Source organism: Aphelocoma coerulescens, chromosome 4 (genome assembly GCF_041296385.1).
Source record: "Aphelocoma coerulescens isolate FSJ_1873_10779 chromosome 4, UR_Acoe_1.0, whole genome shotgun sequence".
Lineage (NCBI taxonomy): Eukaryota > Metazoa > Chordata > Aves > Passeriformes > Corvidae > Aphelocoma > Aphelocoma coerulescens.
In genome coordinates, this window is record NC_091017.1 from 39,518,781 (window position 1) to 39,538,692 (window position 19,912).

Genomic DNA, 19,912 nt, shown 5'->3' on the forward strand with positions numbered 1-19,912 from the left:
CATTCATTTTGCTTATACCAACAGTATAATTTCTACCTCTGTGTAATGTATATTCCCATAATGATTTGTTCACAATGAGGTTGCAAAGAGGCAACACGAAGAGACAAAATGGGAAATAGCTGTGTGGAGATGACAGGCCTTACCCGTACAATCTTGCAGCTCTCATCTGTGTTCAAGCTCAAGGAATGTATCTCAATTATTTTCATGTCATACTTTTCCAAAGAATGCTTTCCCTTTAGAAAGCTGCTGATCAAAATAACCAAAAGATAAAAATCAAGTTGTGCAAGCATTTCCTGTTACAGCTTCTTTTTTCCCCTAAAGATTTTAATATTTGAAAACTTAGCCTTGAAAAACTAAAAAACAAACAAACAACAAGCTAAAAAACCCGTTGGAACTTGGATTATAAGTATGTGGAATATCTAATCATAAAAATAAGAGCTCTGTAAATCTCTAAATACCTTTTAATTATTACTTGAAGATAAAAACTAAAAGAGAATCTGGATATCTATGCTGTTATGTTTCCACCTTGAAATTCTGTGAAGGGAGAAATATGTTGTGTCTCAAACCACTCCTCCTGCTGTGCAGCATCCTGTGCTGGAGAGATGGGACAAGTACAATTGGAATGATGAGATGATTACCTTCTGTATCAACCTAATCTAATGTTTTGCAAGTCATCAAATCCAGGTATTTAAGCACCTGTTTGGCCCTTATCCTAGGTGTCCCTAGAGAGGAGGAGAGACTGAATATGTGCTGAACTAACTGTCTACTTCCCACTGTGATTAAAAAGAGATAACTGCCAGAGTCCATTATCCACTCTGGTTTTAAAACCATTGAATTCAGTGGAATCACTCTGGATTATAAATGTCATCCTTGGGAGTAGAAAATGACCTTGTGTCCCTTTTCTTTCCACCACAAAGTTCCTTTTTCCAGCTTTCCCATGTTGAGCAAGGACAGATTGGCACGTGCTACTACTGCACATTTCCCTCCCAATTACCCATTTCCTCTCCTCTGTGCATTTTTGGCACAACATGTCATGTTCTGAAACCTCACATACCTGAAACATTTGGAAACACTGAGTTCTGGACACATCTGGTTATTAGATTCGAGATGGGTGCCCCTTCTGTGAATAAAACCCTCACAACTGCCATAGGAAATTCCATTAAGTTTTTCCCCTCTATGTTAAAATTTTGCCTCCAATATTTTACTGCTTCATTTATTAATAAATAAATTTTATAGTATCCATGAAAAACACTGCAGAAGCTTAAATAAAAAATGTTATTTTCAGGACAAGGATGTAAAATTCTCTTCTTCCAGGTGAGAACATACATCCCTTACAGCTAAATTCAGTGGTAGAGTTTGCCATCCATGTGGTGAATGTTCAGTGACAGGTTATGACCTTTGGGAAACAGTTCTGTAGATGGATAGAAATAATTTTTTCTGTATACTTTTACTGTGAAAATTTGTGTGTGGCCATATGATCACCAAACATTTTCTTATAAAGTTATCGTGTGAACAGCTTGAGAAAGCTGTTGTTTGACTTCAGCCTACTGATGTTTGACATCAAACTGGTACACAGAAGGGCTCTTAGTACAAGCTTCATCCTCTGTTCTTAGCAATTAGTAGAACAGTGTCTTCAGAAATTTCTTGACTCTCCTCTGCTTGCTTAGAATAACATTTTTCCCATGCCAGCAGAGTGCAAATGAGAGGCTGGCTGCAAACTTAAATGCTGAGTAGCTGTTAATTTTCTCTAATATTGTTTTTCCCAGGGTTCCAACAAGTAGCCTTGCTAGAGCTAGCAAACAAATTGAGGCTCATCAATTGTATGCCATTGAATTCTCTGTGTTATTAGGCTTCCATCAAGAGGAGTTCTTTCTCCTCTGAATTTTAAACATCACACTATTTCCACTTTGGATAACAAAACCCAACCAACTCATTAAAAATTTATTAGAAAATGATCAAGGATCCACTTATATACAGTCTATTCTGTTTATAATATTTTTTTCTTCAGTGAACAAAAATTTACTTCTATTTTGAAAAATAAGGCAGATACTATAATTTATTATAAAAAGAATTACTTTGTTTTTATATCTTGCTCTCTGAAGGAAATCTCCATTAATTATATTAACTCATCATGTAATAAGCTGGTGATCAGGTAGTAATTTGTAAGTGCTTTTATTTCTGGTAAATGGGTGAAGAACTTAACTCCAGTTACAGCAATGGCAGCTTTTACTAACTACAAGCCAAAAGGCTATGGATATGTCTGAAGTAACTTGGATGATGCTGTGCCTGCCTGTGACAAGTTGTGAATTTAGGGCTGATATAAGTTTAAGGATAGCTATAGAATGAGGAAAACATTCCATAGGAAGGGATGGAAGAGGTGTATTAGAATTTTTTGCTACTTCTGTATTTATAGATTGTTACAGACTTTTAACATAAAAAACTTAGCTGAGTTGCTGTCCTATTGAAGAGAATGGAAATATTTACACAGTTGGTGATTGTACAGTATCAGTATCTTGCTGAATTAGTGTTTAACATATTTAGAGAGAAAAAGAAATTATTATCACCCTGGAAGTCTATTTACACTTGCTACCTTTTCTCATGGCCTAATGCCCAACAGCTGCACTAACAGGAGACATTATCAGCCCTAATTGTCCTTCACCTCCCTCCCTGCTGGAAGGGACCGATCTGCTGACGGAGCCAGTGTAGTATTTCATTTTAAAGGGCATTGGTTAGCTTAAACAGTGGGGTTTTGCTAACTTGGCTCTTTTAGACTGAAATTAATTAGGGTGCTCGCCAACCTCCACCCCTTAGGCCAGCTGCTTATGGGCTCCATGTGTGTTCACATCCTGAAACACAATGTAAGTAATATCTGTGGGTCAATAACAAACAAAACTGAATTTGATAAAGGATATATTTTGAATATTAATTATAGTAACAACAAATACAAGTGGGTAAAACAGTGTCCAAAAAAAAGGCTACAGTCTATTAAATGCATTTTTTGTTACTACACCCAGTGCAAAATATCATATGACAAGACCAGTAAAGTGAGCAAATGTGTTAACAAGGAGAACCAGTAATTTAAGCCCCAACAGCTAGCAAAAAAAGAAGGTAAAATCTGGTTTATTTATGCATAAAATATTATGCATTAAAATATCTTTATTTATGCATAACATTAGGTCCTTGCTATATTGTTAAGATGTCAAGACACTGAAAAAATCAGCTGTAGCCAGTTCTTGTATAGCTTGCTATTTGTAACTGATACTGGGGCTTAAAGGAGCTTTCTCAGTTCCATAATATGGAAGCTGGATTTTGAAAGCAGAGGCCACTTCCTCTTCTGGTAATGGTAAGGATTTTTTACTGTTCTTTCTTTCCAGTGAAGAGCCTGTTTCTCTCTCAGGTGCACTGGCAGATGGGGTAAGTGTGAAACCATTTTTTTTCCTTTTGCACTCAGCATTCACTGCAGCACCCTGTAGCCAAGGAAGGAATGGGTGGAAGGTAGGAGTGCTCAGTGAGAGTGGCTTCGTGGAGAACCTGGTGGCCAGGGCCTCTCATGTACTATGCCAGGGCAATTATGTTTTCCTTTGTAGCTTTCACTGTCTTATAAGTTAACCTTTGCATTGTGGACCTGGGTCAGTTTGTGTCTTGAAAGAGCTCTTCCAGAATAGATAAATCTTACCATAAACACTGGGGAAATGTGCTTCAGAGGTCTGGGTTTAAAAGCTCAGATTCTTAAACTGGACCGAGGCTGGAATGTTCAAAGTGGTGGGCGTTGCTCAGTGCTCATTTGTTGCAAGACTTCAAGATGGCCAAGCTCCACTTTTACAAGCACCTAAATGTCTCCTGTTTTAATTTGGGTGTGCTGTGTGCCTCCAGCAGTGTTCACAGCTGGGGAATTCAGAGACTATTACCAAGTAATGCAGGGAAGGATAGTGCTCAAAGGTGGGATATGTAGCTGCTAACAGTTCACACAGAGCGGTGAGCTGTGGGAAACACCAGTCTCCCAAACTTTCTTAGAACAGGATTGGGAAACTCCCATGCGTCTGCCTGGAGCAGTGACTCATGGCTTGGGGTCCATGGTAGGAACACCCTGCAACTATGGAGTGAAACAGTCTTTTACCTGCACAAAGTGGACTCTGCCTCCCTGCCATCCAAGGACTTGGCCATGCAGTTGAGGCACTGTCCTTGTCTTGCTAACAGTTTAATTAGTTACTGAAAGTGGCATCAGAAGGACTGGCACTGTTCCCCTCCCCGGAGTGGGGTAGTGGTGTTGCTGTCAGGGATGAGAGTCCACGTCATCTCCAGGGGAAGACCATTGAATCCAAAGCACCTGTTGCTGTATGAGAACAGTTGAAATTCCTAAAACTTTCAGTGGATGTACCTGCCAAAGACACCGAGGTTCAGCAAATGGCTGCTTCTGGAGTAGTGCTTTTTTATGGTGCTGAATCTCTCAGTAACACCACTTGCACAATTCTTAGGACTGAGTAGCCTGGAGGAAATCTGTTACGCTTCAAGAGAAAATGCATTGAGGAAAGCCAACTAAGGGGAAAATTCAGCTTCTTTATGTGATGTAAAGCCCAGGAAGCAGAATTACAATATATACTGCATACACTAGATGGCAATGTAATACCTGCATAAAGAGGTTACCCCCAAATGCAACAAAAAGTGCTTTCAGGTAGGCACTACGAGCTCTTTCCAAGTAATGGCTTTACCTTAACTCTTTTACAGTGAGCAAATATTCTAACACGGGGTAAAACCTAGGAGCAATTTCGATCAGTAGAGGACTGCTGAATTTGATTCTTGCTTGTTCTTGTTTGTTTAATAATTTTCAGAACAGTGTATTTATTTGTCACAGAGCTTAATAATTATTTCAGAATATAAACTCTGTTAGTATGTAGTTTGACCTTTGTTAGGTTTTGCATCTCCTATCCCTGTTTGACCCTAGCTCAAATAGCTTTGAAACATCCTTCCCGTATATTCCCTTTAGAATACTTTAGACATTGCAGATGTTCCATTTTCACTTCCTCTTTTTTTTTCTTTTTTTTTCCAACGCACAAAAGCCTGTGTAATAGCTTGGTAATGTTTCTGGGACATAAGGAAGCCCTCTTGCATGTATATCTCAGGTTCACCTCTTTCTCAGGCTTTGCTGTGCCTTTCTGGATTTAGCCCAGGCATGGATAAACCTATGATAATATTTGATTTAACATGTTCTGTACTGTACATTAGCTTTTCATATATTTAGGTGATTGCCTCATTCATCTAGAACCAGTGCTGAATACTCAGTAAGGCTTTGTACTGTAGTGAGAAGCTTCTTCTCAACTGTTTTGTGGGGTTTTTTGTTTGTTTGTTCATTTGGTTTTTGTTTTGGTTTTTTTTTCAATTGTTACTATTTATTTGTTTCTTATACTATTTAAATAAAATTTAAGGGAGATCTACTCTCCTGAGCTCATAGCAGAAATTCTGATTGATTCTTTTGTTGCACTGCTGTCATTAAGACTCAAACAGGGAAATTGTGTTGCAGCTTTTGAATGATAACAGAAAAAGTTAATACTGCAATTATAACATGTTGAACTTCTAATCTAAATTTAGATTCAATTCATCCCCTTTGTATCTAGCTTTGTTGTGTCATCAGAGTTAAATGCTGCTTAGTTAGTGAAATTCTTGATGTTGCTTTCAGTCAATGAAATATTAGTGGGACACTCCAGGTGGTTTTCTTCAGTGTGGTGTCTGTGTACGAAGAGCTGCAGTAAGAGAAGGCAGCCACCAGTAATCCCACATGTCCCTCAAGAATCCACCCTGTCAAATATCAGTCTATATCCCAAAGAGCTGCTCAAATTTGTTTTTCAGATTTCCATTTTCTATCTCCCAATTAATTCTTCTAGTGTTTCCCCCACTAGACCAGTCCCTCTCTCTCTCTCAGCTTATTCTTTCTGTTCCATCCACCCATCTGCTTTTTTAGCTACATTTTCCTTGCTCCTGTCTCACTGTACAGAACATACAGGGAACAGGAACTTATATATTGGCTTAAAGGGAATTAACAGAAATATTTAGATTTTTTTTTTAGTCCTGGGATGTCTTTGGTATTACTATTTCTTTATACCTGTGCTTTAACCCTGTCACAAGTTCAGTTGATTGTTTTCTCAACAGAGCATATGAATGTAACCACATACATTAAAATACAGAAATGTACAATGCTGCATTTCATGCATGACTAATTGTTGTCTTGTATTTATCCTGACTGTACCTGCCATACCATCATGCAATGGGTTGGAAAGGGCCTTAAACATCATCTCATTCCAAGCCTCCTGCCATGGGCAGAGACACCTTCCATTGGACCAGGTTGCTTAAAGCCACATCCAGCCTGGCCATGAACAGGGATGGAGCATCTTCCTTCTTGTTGTCTAACATGATGAAAGCTCCTGTGCCATGCTTCCTTCCTTAGCCTCTTTTCCAGCAAGCACCTGCTCTTGCAGTTGAGGTTGACACTGGACCAATCCTTGAACAGGGACCTCTGTTACAAAGCAACATGAGTTCGTGTTGTGCTGCAGCATTGCTTGCTTCAGGGCTTTCTTTTAAGGTGAAAGATAAAGCGAAAGTGAAAACTGAATTAATTCATTAATTTATGGAAAATGCCTTCCCTAGCCTTCTAGTATGGCCTTAGATAAAAGTCAGTTGAAAATTCTCTGTGAAATCCTTTTGGTGTTTTTGATTGCTGAAGGGACCACAGAATAAATTCCTCCCTTCCTAATGCTGCACATACCATCGCACATCTTTCGTTGGAGACATTTTGTTACTGTCATATTGTCAGCAAGTTAAAAATATTAATTTTTAAAGCCTATTATGTAAATATTAAAAATATCTCTGCTTTGACCACAGCTGGTTAGAGGATGTATTTTAGCATCTGTTATTTGATTTATATTTTGATTTGACACAAAGATGTTTGTCCTTTTGCTTTCTGAGTGAGAGATTCCTTTGGGGTATAAAGTTAGCAGCCTTGGGTAAAAGATGTCTTCATACCTGCATATAGAGCAGAAAATTAGTATATTAAAGGGATTAATTTTACACAATTAAGTTTTTCACACATGTGAACAGCAGTCTTCACTTGAGTGTAGAAAAACAAGGCAACCTGCGTAAACCGATTGTTTCACTCTATAATTTTGGAGCTATAATCTCATGTCATCAGAATATTCTATATCGGATACATTTCCTTGCTTTATAAGCTACTGCACAGTCCCAGGTGTTGGAAAAGAGCAGAAGCCATTCCATATGTTATTCTATTTTAACATATAAAAAATGTGTATTAGGTAAGGAGTGAAAGGTCTGTGTAATTGGTTTAGCCTCAAGACATAAGTCTCCTATATAAGTAATTTACACAGTTCTTACTAGCTTATTCTGCAAAGTGGCTTTCTTAAGCAAGAGGGGGAAAGAAGATTGCTTCACTGGTAAACTGATTTGATTCCAGAATTACTGAGTTATTGAGATAAAAATGAAAACTTTTATGTGTCCCTCTTTGATCAAAAATTCCCAAGATAAATCAAAATTAAGAAGCATCTAATAAGTCATGGATGAATGAAATGCTAAAATAACTGTTTTGCAGAGGAATGTCAGCTCATCTCTGTGGCACTTACAGACTCTCAGCCCATTTAGTGCTTTGCAATTTCTAGTGGAAATTCCGTTTTCGTTTTGTTGCTATTTAAAGTTTGTTATGTGAAACGTAACAAATCTGATGTGAATTGTCTCTGTCATAAGTTAGATACTCAGACTGTGGTGATGACTGCAGTAGCATGTATTTGTTTTCTGTTTAGGCTGGATTTACACTGGCCCCTCAAGTGTTAGGGTTGGTTGGTGATGTATTTTCCTTCCTTTAAGTTCAAAGCCTTCCCCGTAAGGGTTTTTATTTAATTATGAGGTTCTAGTTCCTAAACCAAAAATAGTTGTAGAGATAATTCTCACTGCAAATCTGCATCTTTTGTCTAGTTACAATGTTCAGACTGGACAGCTTTGCTGTATGACTTTGTTTTCTAGGTTAAAATGCATTAACTGTGGAGTGAGTTAAAAAATAATCTTGACAAATTTAGCAAGAAATGCCCACAGTACTTATGGTGCTCTGCAAAGATCTTAAGTTGAGTGAACACAGCAGCTGACTGAAATTCCCAAAGAGAAAAGCCATATGACTATTACCTTGAAAACAAGACATGTCCAAAAACTCTAAGTAGCAATAATTTTCATGTTCACATTTCCAGTTTGACCTGTGTGTTTTGGAAAATACCTTGCAACCCTTTGTTGAGCAATTGTTTCTTTAAACATTTGCGTTTGCCTTGACGTCTTGGCTTATTCAGAGAGCCTGCTTTGTGAATGAGCTCATCAAAAGCTATGGTATCTGGAAGCCAGACTTCCATTAAATGTGCCTGAGGATACCACGTGGGCTGTGAAGAAGTACGGGGTTTTTTGAAGCTTTTTCCAAAACGGTTCTTAAAAAAACCCCACCTCTTTGAGCCGATGGTAATGGTTATGCTCTCAAAGTGAAAAAGGCATTCAGGATTATCTTAAAAGTCTCATTGACAATCTTTGATCTTCATGCCTTAAACACTGGAGAGAAGAGGACAAAACAAAAAAACCCCCACTGCCCACCAACACAGAGAAAATACGTTCCTTTTTCTTCAGTATACAAATATGTGGCTGTTTTCTAAGGTATAAAATTTCTTTAATGTTTTTGTATATGTACTAGACTGATACATAAAAACAAAAGGTTATTGAAATCACATCATGCCTAAGTTGCATGCTGAATTCCCTCTCCCTCATCCTAAGCAATGTTTGTACTTACGCTGCACCAAAAGCTAAACTGGCCTTTTTCTGAAGAGGCACAGTCAGCATGCTTGCTAATTCTTTCAAGGAAGGAAATCAAAATGCAAAGAAAAAGTACTAGAGATGGTAAAAATAAACAATAAAATATTAAATGTTGATCAAGTTGTGATGTAATATGGATGAATTAGGTGAAAAGAGCAGTTTTTTCTTGCTTGCTTGTTTTTTTTTTCTCTCGCCTCTCTAAAAAGTCACTTTTGTGTCTGCTGGTAGCTGAAACAGCTGTAGGATTATGAAAAATTTGAGAACAAGAGCAGATAATTTGATAATTCGAGTATTTGTAAATCTCCAGGTAATTAAACTACTTTCAATCTGGTGAAGAAAGAGCAGTGAGTACTCAAACATTTCTCATTGCATTTCAGAACTCTGTTCTGGTATCTTGTACAGATTCATTGCAATAATTAGATGAGAAAGAAGCAGTTGCTATTGCAGCCAACTGCTGTTGAGAAAAGAAACAAATATCTGGGGAAGATGAAATAATGGAGGGCACCTGGGAAGGGAGCTTGGGTTTAGGAAGATAAGGTGGTGGGTAATAAGGCAGTGATATTGCAAACTGAAGGGGGAGGAAAAAAAACCCCGAAAATATGGATTTAAATTGTCAATGGATTATTATGTGAGAAGGATAAAAGTTAGGGGAGATTTGGGAAGGGAACAGCAGAGGTGGAGGTACTAGCTGAGGAGGGAAGATGGAGAGCAGCTTTTCAAGAGGGAGAGAGAACTTGGGAACTTAGACCAACAACAAATTCAAGATTAGAGGCAGCAGTATAAGCACAGCTTGGATAAGACGGTGAAATGGGGAAGGAGCAGCCTGTGCTCATTCTGTGTGCTGAGCTCTTGTGGCAAAACTGCTCTGCTGGTTTGTGAGACAAAGCATGGTACAGCATCGAGGGTTTGGGGATGGGGAGGTGTCAGCTCCTGGTGCCCCTATCTCCCAAGAATGCAGTCACAATTTTAGCTAATAACTTCTGTGGAGGACTCTGCAGCAGACAAACTCGGGAGGAAGCCAGGGTGGCATAGCCCCCAGGTAAAGAAGTGCAGAGTTGCCTAACTCAAGCAAACACATCTTCAGAGAGATCTTGTTTGCACTTCAACTGTTTTCTGGTGCTGCTCGAGGCTGTATCCTACTGAACTTGAATGGTGTAAGGCAAAAAAAAGTGGAAAACCTCCAATTCAGAGTGCTGAGAGAGCATTTACAGGAAGTGGCTAATGGGAGTGCAAGGTCTAGTGATTAAAAAGCTTGCTGCAGCCTCCTGTCTTTGATCTTACCATGGTGCTTGTCCCATCGATCATTCCAGTTTATTGCCCTATCTATGCACATTTGCTCTTTGTGGCACTATTTACACAATCCATCCCCATCAGATTATCAGGTGATTTACTCCCTGTCTACACAAAACCAATGCACAACGGGTGATCCCATTGATGTGCAAGTGGGTTTTATACAATTCAGTTGACACTGAAGTAAATTGCACTGCCATAAACTCGCAGGTTTATAGTGTGTGTGTGCACAAATGTGGATTAAGGGGTTGGCAGAATATCAATTACACTGATGTTAATTGCTGTACAGAACAAACCTTCAAAATAGAAAGAAACTTAGATAAGAAGTATTCCAAGTACTATTTTGCAGCGTGGTGACCCAGATTAAAACCTACTCTGAAGCAAGTAATTCTATGGTTAAAAACATCTAAATCTGAATCTTTCTGAATTGTTTAAAAAAAAAGGGGGAAAAAAAAGCTGAGAAAGTTGTTTAACATTTGGAGTACTGATTTCCCCCACCCCCCCGACTTATAAATTGGGCAAGAAGTACCTAAAAATATATTTTTTTTCTAGAAAGGAATTATTTGGGTGAAACAATACAGTAAAAACATGGTTCCTACTCTCTGTACCCATAAAAGAACTTCAATACTACTAACATACTTACATACTTTTAAATTTCCCAAGGGTTTAAACTACTATTCAATTTTAAGCATATTAGTTACTGAAAAGAATAAAGTCCTAAGAGAGGACTGAAAAGAAGAATTGCTAATAGAAGTCCTAAGAAGGAAATTAAAAAAAAAAAAAAAGCCCACAGAATAACACATGTAGTTACATCAGGGCATCTGCAGTGAATTTTGCCCCGATCTGGACATTAGGGAATGAACAGCAGCTCTGGAAGACAGTGAATGGTGAGGGGATGGCTGTGAAAGCACTAGTATCTCTTTTCTGTTTCTAGTGTGCTTGTGCTGCTCAGGCAGAAATTTTCTTTTCTGCATTTGAGGGAGGTGCTTCCATACTTTGCTTTTACATCTACCTGCTGGAAATTGAAAAGAATCTCCCTACCTGGTTTCCTATTTGTATGGATACTGCTGTTTAAACCTTGGGCTCTGATTCAAGTGTTTCAAAGCTACTTTGCTTCTTTTAATCTTCAGTCTTATCTTCAGAAGCAGAAGCAATAATGATTAAAAATTAAGTATGGTACACTGAAAGCAACAAGGTTGAAATGAGATTTCTCTGACACATCAGTTCAGGTTCCTTTACCAGACACCCCAGCAACCTGGTACTGATGTTGGATTGGATTAAGTTGATTGATTCTGTATTTGAGAATTAATGATAAAGATGTAAAAATCAGCTCCAATGGTACTACTATGAAATATTTTATGTTGTTACCTCCCTTTGGGCAGCGTTACAACTTCTTATAAAAGCTGGGAGTGAGCTATAGGCATTTAGCAGTTGCACTCTGAACTATGTGTGTTTAGCTAGATTTTGAATGAGCATACAGTATTTTGCTCTGCTCAGGCTTTATTTTTTCCCAAGAAAAAATATGGGAGGGCAAAACAATTACATCTTATAAACTACCAGGTGTAGAAGCCTGGCTTTCACAGAGCAGTCTCCAGTAGGAGAAAGTAAATTTTCTGATAATAGTGTTGCACTTTGCTTCTGTAGACAGCAAATTCAAAGAACACTTAGAGTAAGTATCAAGCTATACAATACGTCTCTTGGGATAGACATTAATTTGAATCCTGAATGATGTATCACTCTAATAAAGTCAGAGTCAGACAGAACTGGATAAAGGATGCCCTTCACCTGCTGCTTGGTCTGTCGCACATTTTGGAGATGAAGTAGTGGATTACATTCACACAGCTAATGAAAGGTCTTAACAAATGAGAGAATATGCTAAAGAGACAGGGCAGTAGGTCTTGCTTCAATAAGAAACCAACTGTTCCCAAAGTGCTTTTTTTTTTGTCCCTTTCCCCCGTGATTAATCCGTATTTGAGACTGTTGACCCGAGTGATCATTCCCAAATGATCGTCTTTGCTTCTGCTCTGCTTGGTCATTATTATTCTAAAGCTGAGGCTCTATGCTTTCCTAAGATAGTTCCACTTGTTCTGCTTGTCTCAATAGGTGTTTTTAGAAGATATGTCTTTAATTAAGCTCAAGAGGAGTTAAACTAAAAAGTCCAGGAAGGGTTTTATCACAAAGAATGAAGAACTGCTAAAGTTTAAATGTTGAAACATTTTGGCAGAAATAATAAAGTATGTTCATTACATTTGCTACGAAGGGGCGACTGGAATTCAACAAGCTGAACAATGGAAAAGATTTAACACTTGGGTATAAGAACATTTTAGAAATAAATAGGGTGGTGATTTTCCAAGTGGGACTGAAAGTTAAATTAAAATCAGATCAAGATGCATGAAAAGGTATTGCATACCATTTTAGACTGGTGTTCTGTGATACACTGACATTATTTTGGCAATATGAAAAGTAGCACTTTTATAAGTGAGTTCACACTGCCCTGTTAATTTCAGCCACAGAACTACAACAACATAACTGGTGAAGAAAGATGAATGTGATTGATTGGATAGAGTGCATGGATTAATAAGTGTCAGAGCAGAGAAAAAATGTGCAATGAAGAGAAATGGGGCATGGGAGGAGAAGGAAAACAGGTGTTGTGGCTTACTAGAAGGTTTATGGAATTTGGCACAGAGCATTATCTCACATTTAGTGAAGCTGATGGCAAAGCTCCCATTAACTTTAATCATGCAGAATCCAGACATTTCCCAGGGTGTCCAGAAAAAAAAAAAGAGAGAGATTGTAGAGGGGCAAAACAGTACTGAAAATATTGGAGAACAGCAACACTGAACAATACAAACTTTTCAGGAGCCAGCCAACAGAAAACAGTGATTTATTCATAATAATAATCTTATTCTATCTTACTGACCAACGGAATGCAACTACAAACAAAGGTAGAACTGCTTTAAAGAACTCCTGTTCTGTCCTCTGCATCTACCTAAGTAAATGTCCAAGTGTTAACTCTTGTGAGCTACCGTGGCTCAGAACAATATGCCTGTTATTTGTTGGATGACCCTGATGATTTAGGAAAACTATGAATTATGCTGTGTAGATGCTTCTAGCAATGATGAATGTGAGACAGTAGTCTCTTATTCCTCCTTAGGGAAGAATAGGTCATCAGACAAATGTACACTCTGATTTTGTCTCTTCAAGCTATTTATGTGTCCTTAAATTTGGTTAATTCTCTTTCCTCTAAAAATGGTCTTTTAATATTGATTTAAGAACATCTAAACAAGACTGGTGGGGTTCACTATGTGATATCTATTTTGAATGTTATCATTTCAGTAGGAGAATAACTTCAGTTTTCATGCTCAAACCACAGTTCTCTCGGTCTGTTCAAAGCCATCAGAGAACATGTCTTAAGCTGTTCAATTTGCCATATATTGGTGAATATGTCTTCAAGATATTTTTAGCCTCTGAGCTGTGTCTGACAGTACCTGACTGTAAATAAGCTATGCACATTATGCAGAAGGGAGGAAATCTCAAAAACAGGTTAAAAAGAAGCCAACCTGATCTGTACTTAAATGATCACTCTATTTTTTTTTTTTTAGTAGAAAAATCTGAATCACAGAAAAAGTGGAAATAGAAAGTGTTCTGATTAAGAGGTTATGAAACACGTTGCTTGATGCTATCTTGAGATATGGGACTACTTAAAGGAAGGCTTTATGAATAGTGGAGAAAGTGGTGTGGTCTTTGTTATTATGTGGTATAGTTACATTCAGTGGTATATACCATTTTCTTTATTAGATTGCATGATTCTGGATTCAGTGATCCATAACCAGAAAAGGTCTTGGATTAGTTTACTTCTAAAATTCAATTGTTCATAGTCACAGCACTATGAACTGTTTATAATTATATTTGAAAAGTGCTTAGACATAGGAAACAAGAATTTTTTATTGAATGGATTTTTAATTCTGAGCAGCAGTTCCCAGAGTTATTTTTATGGACTGTACCTAATAGTTTGGACTTAAAAAAAGGGCCTTATAATAAAAATAATCTGTGCCATAGTAACTTTTTGTTCCAAGTCAGTTACAGGATGTTTGTATGCAGGGGAGAATCCAGCACCATTACTGAATGAATCATTGAGAGGGACTAATACAGCTGAAATTTCTAACTGTTATTGCAGGCAGCAACTTTCTGTCTCTGGCACTTGGCTTTGCTCTTCATCAGAGCAGTTGGTGAATGCCAACTAGATAAATCTTAGTTTATATAAATACTAGTTTTTCCTAGTACTAGATAAATCCTGTTTCAGAATATATGTGGGAAGAACTTTCTACGCAGCTCAGTTGCTGTCACAGCCCAACACTGACGTCTGGGACGGTATCAGCAGCCCTGGCCTCCCTCTTCTTTATCAGAGAGATGGCAACTGGGCTTTCTTGACTGTTCTTGGTTTGCAGGTCATGCATCAGGCAGAATATCTGTTATCTCTGCTAGCAGTAGAGTATCTCTGCTGGTAGAGTGGGCTCTCACCACCCCTACTGCCGGATGTGATATGTTATCTCTGAGACTGATCATAGTGCAGATCCTCATTTCTGGCAGTTCTGGGAGGGACTTGGTGGCTGAAGCAGCTGTGGTAAGCAGCAGGTTCTACTGAGGTCCACCACGGTTGAAAGGTTCATGTATAAACACCATAAAAAGAATTTGAAGGTTGCAGTTTTGGTGACCTTGGCTTTCCAGTAGCATTTCAGTAGAGATTATTTAGTGTTAACTATGATTTAATTTTTTTGTCTTAGAACTTGCAGTGCAGTAAAATGACTTGAGCCACCTTGAGGAGGAAGGAAACTGCATTATTAATCATTACAAAAGTGCATATATTATGCATTAATATGTGTTCAGGATCAATGATTATATATGCTTGTCTTATTATAATAATTACTATCCAGTTATTTCTCTGCATTTGAAAAACTGGCACCTTTCCGCTTAGATATTGAAACTCAAAATTCTCCAGTTATCATCATGTTTATAATGTGTTAATCACATACACTTCTGTCTTGCTCTGTCCCTGGCTTTTACATGCCCGTCCACATAAATTCTTTATGTTTTTAAAGTGCCTCATATTAGGTATAGATTTTATAGGCTATTTTCATATAGGGAGATCATGTATTTATGTAACCATTTATGTATGCAATGAAAAGCAAAGGGCAGAGACAGTATCCACATGAAGCTTGTTGAAGCTGTATTTGCAAAGAAGATGAAGATCCCTGGGAATGGGAGGATCTTCTGGTAGCCAAGCAGAGCACTGAGTTTGTGAGAAAGTGGGCACTGGAGGAGAGTAATAGCTTGAAGGACAAATCTGTTGACAGAGATGATTATTTTTGCACCATTGAAAACCTTATTTGGTGTTTACTTATTCCGTTAATTTCTCAGAACTTTTCTCTTTTTCCAGCTCAGTATGAACTACAAAGGTTTATAATTTAGATAGATACATCCATCTTTAAATCTCCTTAAATGCTACTTTTCTGTCTGTTACATTTATTAAGCACTTGACCCCATTAATGCTGACAGAGACTTCAGCTAGCTGAGTGTATGCCAGTACTGACAAAAGACAGATTATGAACTTTGGTGGGATTTGAATGAGACCTAAATCACAGGTCTTAAAGGCACATACGAATTGTCAGTGTCTGGGATTGTGTGTCTGGGTGCTTGATTACAAAGCTGACTGTCCCCAGCATATTCTGTGGTCTAGCACTGGAAAGCTGAGCATGATGAATAAGACAGTTGAAAAATTCTGCAATTCTGAAAAATCCAATCATGTATGGATTATGAGTTTAATTCCATGTTTCATTTTAACTGTGTCCAATTTAAATCTGTAGGGCTGTAGAATTTATGAAAGTTCCTGTGGTGAAATATCATTAATCTACATCACCCAGAATAGGTATGTAAATATAGGTTTTAATTTAGTGTTGGGAGAAGTCTTTCGAATGTAGTAGAGCAGTGACTTTAATGGGATTTTGAGTAACACTTTAAAGTATTTCTGAATAACTTCTTGACCAAACTGACAAGAAAGCTTCAGAAAGTTTGTCTCATTTGAAACTTCTAGAATGTCTCTTGGATATTGCTGTCTACATGTGTGGAACCAAAGTAGTTTTCTCTCTCTCTTTAGTAAATATAAAGGTTAAACACTGACATGCCACTCGTTTAAAAACTGCTTGATTAAGGTGCTTCTGACATAAAGTGTGTAAGTAATTTGGGACAATGTACTATCTTCCCTTGCTCAGGAACACTTTTGAAAATGTGCTGATGGCAGATGTAGCAGTCTGCTGTTTAGAAAGTGCTGCTCAAACACTTTGTCTTGTCCCTACTTCTCCATTTCAAAGTAAGTGTGCTGTTTCTTCTCTGCCTGCCTCAGACCTTATTTCGCTGATCAGAGTTGAAAAAAGGCATCCAATATCCTAAAATGACATTAAAGGGTGATACCTGTTGCTCTGAAGTGGTAGTAATTGTACCTTGTATTCAAGATTTATGGCAGGGCAAATTTGCTCATCAACCTTGATTTCAGGGAACTATTTAAATCTTTAGTATGAATGTCTATAATCCAAAACATTTTTGCTTTATATTACCTACAATGCATCATTCCATCCTGCTGAAAGGATAAACATGTAACATCTACGTGCAGGGCATTATTTAATGATATTGCAGATAGTTCTGTATGGAAATAGCAGTGTTCATATAAAAATGTTAAATGAGTCCGTGTGTGTTATAATTATGCTCAACTCTGAGCTATTTTCCTTCTGCTGTACAACTAGTCTACTGGCAAATGATAGGTTTACAAACATGCCTCTTGTTAGAATTATGATTCCTAAAGTCTTGAGTTTAGATGAAGAATCTTTTATGCTGGCAGAAGCCAGTATAGCAGAAAATGCAGTCTTCAAGGGAGTAAAATACACAAGTCACACAAAAGCAGAAGGGAGAAAGTAGTATTATTCTAATCTCATTATTAAATGCATGAAGAACCAATCCACTGAAACTGAATGACTTGCCCCAATGTAATCCAAATTTTTTTCTAGTAAAGCCAAGAAGATGATTTTGATTTCCCTAATGCTTAACCCCACCCTTCCTTCACAATATTCGTTATTTTAAAACAATCCCTAAATCCTGTTCTTATCAAGTGAGAACAAAAGAAATCTTTGCATCTTGACAGGGACATCCTATTAATTTGCAAAGAATGCCCACAGGTTTGACAGTATAAATCCTGCAATACCTGATAGCTTATTGATGTGTTCCTTGTCCCCAGGGTCTTTGATACAGGGATTAAGGGTTTTTTTACGTTCTTCTTTTACCTACATGTTGGATGCTATCTATATGTTAAAATGTTCAATCTGCTTACTCATTATTGGCAAGAGAAACAAATTTTGAAACTTCTTCTGGCACTTCTCCATCCCTAAATCTGCTGCACATAGCTGTTCTAATGTTTCCTTTTTTATCCAGAGTAGGCACAGTCACTCTTTGTCCTCTACAGAGCAGATCAGTGCACAGGGAAATCTCATCTCAGCCCCAGCACAACTTGACTCCTGTGGTGTTTCAGTACTTTATTCTGGCCATCTGTGTCTTACTGCTTCAGCAAGTTTCCTCTTAGTATTGTCATTAAGCATTTTCTGCACGCAGACTTTGCACTTGGAAATGAGCAATGTTGTGTTAATCTAATTCTAGTGAATCAGCTAGACTGTGTAAATTTGCAGGAACATGTTGCTTGGACCAGAATACATATTTCCTTTCCCCTCCTGCCCCATATTTCCTATTTTCCTTTCTTTTTTTTCTTCTTGCTACTAGTCTTCTAATCACTTCCTATTCAGATATCTGTCCTATTGCTCATTACCAGTTACTTTACTCAGACAAGAAACCCTGACTTCCTCAGGAATATAGTGCCTCTTCATAACTGAAAAGTATTCATCAGACTTTCTTGATTCTAAGACATGATGCAAAGACATTTAAGCAAGAAGAAGGGTTCAGAAAGCAGTTCAATTTTCAGTGTTGATCTTGGATTCCTGTCACCTGCTGAATATTAAATATGTAATATACAGCGGTGTAAGAATATAAATGTGCTTTTGAAGAAGGTAAAGAAGCTTCTTTTCTACTACCATTGTGTAAAGGTGTGCTGTTTTTCTCACGAGAGATCTTTAAAATAAAACACAAAAGCAACACAAACCAAAATAAAAGCCAGTTTTTTAAAAGCAAGACTTCGTCTTTCTAAAGAATAGTAACAATCAGATATCTGTTAGTGATGGGATGCCTGTTTCTTTAGCTATTCTTCGCAGCAAACAGATGCTTCCTCCCATAAAACATTAAGCATCTAAATAGATGATGAAAAATGAGCAGATATGGCAGTCATGAAACACAAAGAAACTTCTTGAGCCACAGTAAAAGTGGAGAAAGATGGAAATGGGTAGTTCAGTAAAGAAAACTGACAGCTTCTGCATAGACCAGAGTATTACCTGGATCAGGTTGACAAGTGCAACTGAGAACAGAAGGCTTTTGGGCATAGTAACTCTATGTTTGCAGTGCTACAGGGTCCTGGAAATTGCTCCAAGTGCAGAATACTTCTACTTCTGGAAAGCCAATGTTCCATCTTCTTCATATTATACAACACGTCTTCCTCTGTTTATTGGATTTGAGTGCAACAGAGGGGGCCTTAACAGTTTAGGAACCATAAATCCATCTCTTTTTGAGCTTGTGAAACCTGGTCCAAGGAAAAACACCATAGTGAATGTGTTCATACACTTTTTTCCCCCTTAGCTCTGGAGCACACTATTTTGCAGGAGGACGACAGAAATGCAGAACAAGCGTGAGAGGGCCCACTGCCACTGCTGCAAGGACAAGTGGAGTCATCCTAGTGATGATGAAGACAGTAGCTGTCATACAGCCCTGCTGTCACATGGATGTTACCAGCAGCTGGCTGGGCTGGCTTTCTATCTTTTTGTCACTAGTCCAGTTCCAGAAGCTTGTTTTGTAGTTACTTAAGGAAAAAATTTTGTTCTTATCTGTTGCCTATTCTTGTCTTACTGACAGCTTTGCACTGCTCAGTTGCATGGGTAGGTTGGTCAGCTGCACACTTTTTAGTGGGGTCCACTTTTTGTGAACACGAGTTAATTCAAATTAAATGTTTGCTGGATTTTTTCACTGAATGTGGTGCACAGATACTGCTTATTTATTATTACCCTTTTGTAGCTGGTAGTGACAGAGCCCCTGCAGTAGGGAGCAAACAATTCTTAGCCTTATTTAATATCTCCATCATGTAATAGGCTACACAGCCCTACTGAGTAGAAACAACTTGCTTAACAGAAATAAAGGGAAAGAAATGGCATCGTTAGAAGGCTGATAATGACCTGCATGAGATTTGCACAGCAGGGATTTAATCTGAACAAGACTGTCCCTGAGTGGAAGAATCCTCCCTGATCCCACTACATGTTGGATGAGGACATTTGTAGATGAAACTTCTTTATAAAGTTGTACCTTGAGCATTCTTTGAATCTCCCAGAATAGGAATTGAATTTAATTCTTTTTTATTATTTTATCTTTCATGTAGGATGAATTTGCATATTTTTTTTTTTTTTTTTTACTCTGAGGATGAATGTAAGTGTCAGAAAACTAAATTTGCTGTAATGGGTCCTCCACAGCAGCTGAAAGTCCTTGGGTGAAGGACTCCAACTGCTGGCTTGTGCTGTGGTCTGGCACCTGTGAGCCAAGTGTGGTGAGAGCTTTAAATAATGAGAGAGGTTGATGAATATAT

General features: G+C 37.9%; 1 protein-coding gene across 5 annotated transcripts in view; it reads left to right on the forward strand.

The window, feature by feature from the left end:
• The first annotated feature begins 2,634 nt into the window (after positions 1-2,634).
• TLL1 (tolloid like 1) overlaps positions 2,635-19,912 on the forward strand; it is a 262,440-nt gene continuing 245,162 nt past the window's right edge. For all 5 annotated transcript variants that reach the window (XM_069013647.1, XM_069013646.1, XM_069013653.1 and 2 more), the window contains exons 1-2: positions 2,635-2,858; positions 3,375-3,414. The gene's annotated coding sequence lies outside the window, so the exon portion shown is untranslated. The remainder of the gene's footprint in view (positions 2,859-3,374; positions 3,415-19,912) is intronic.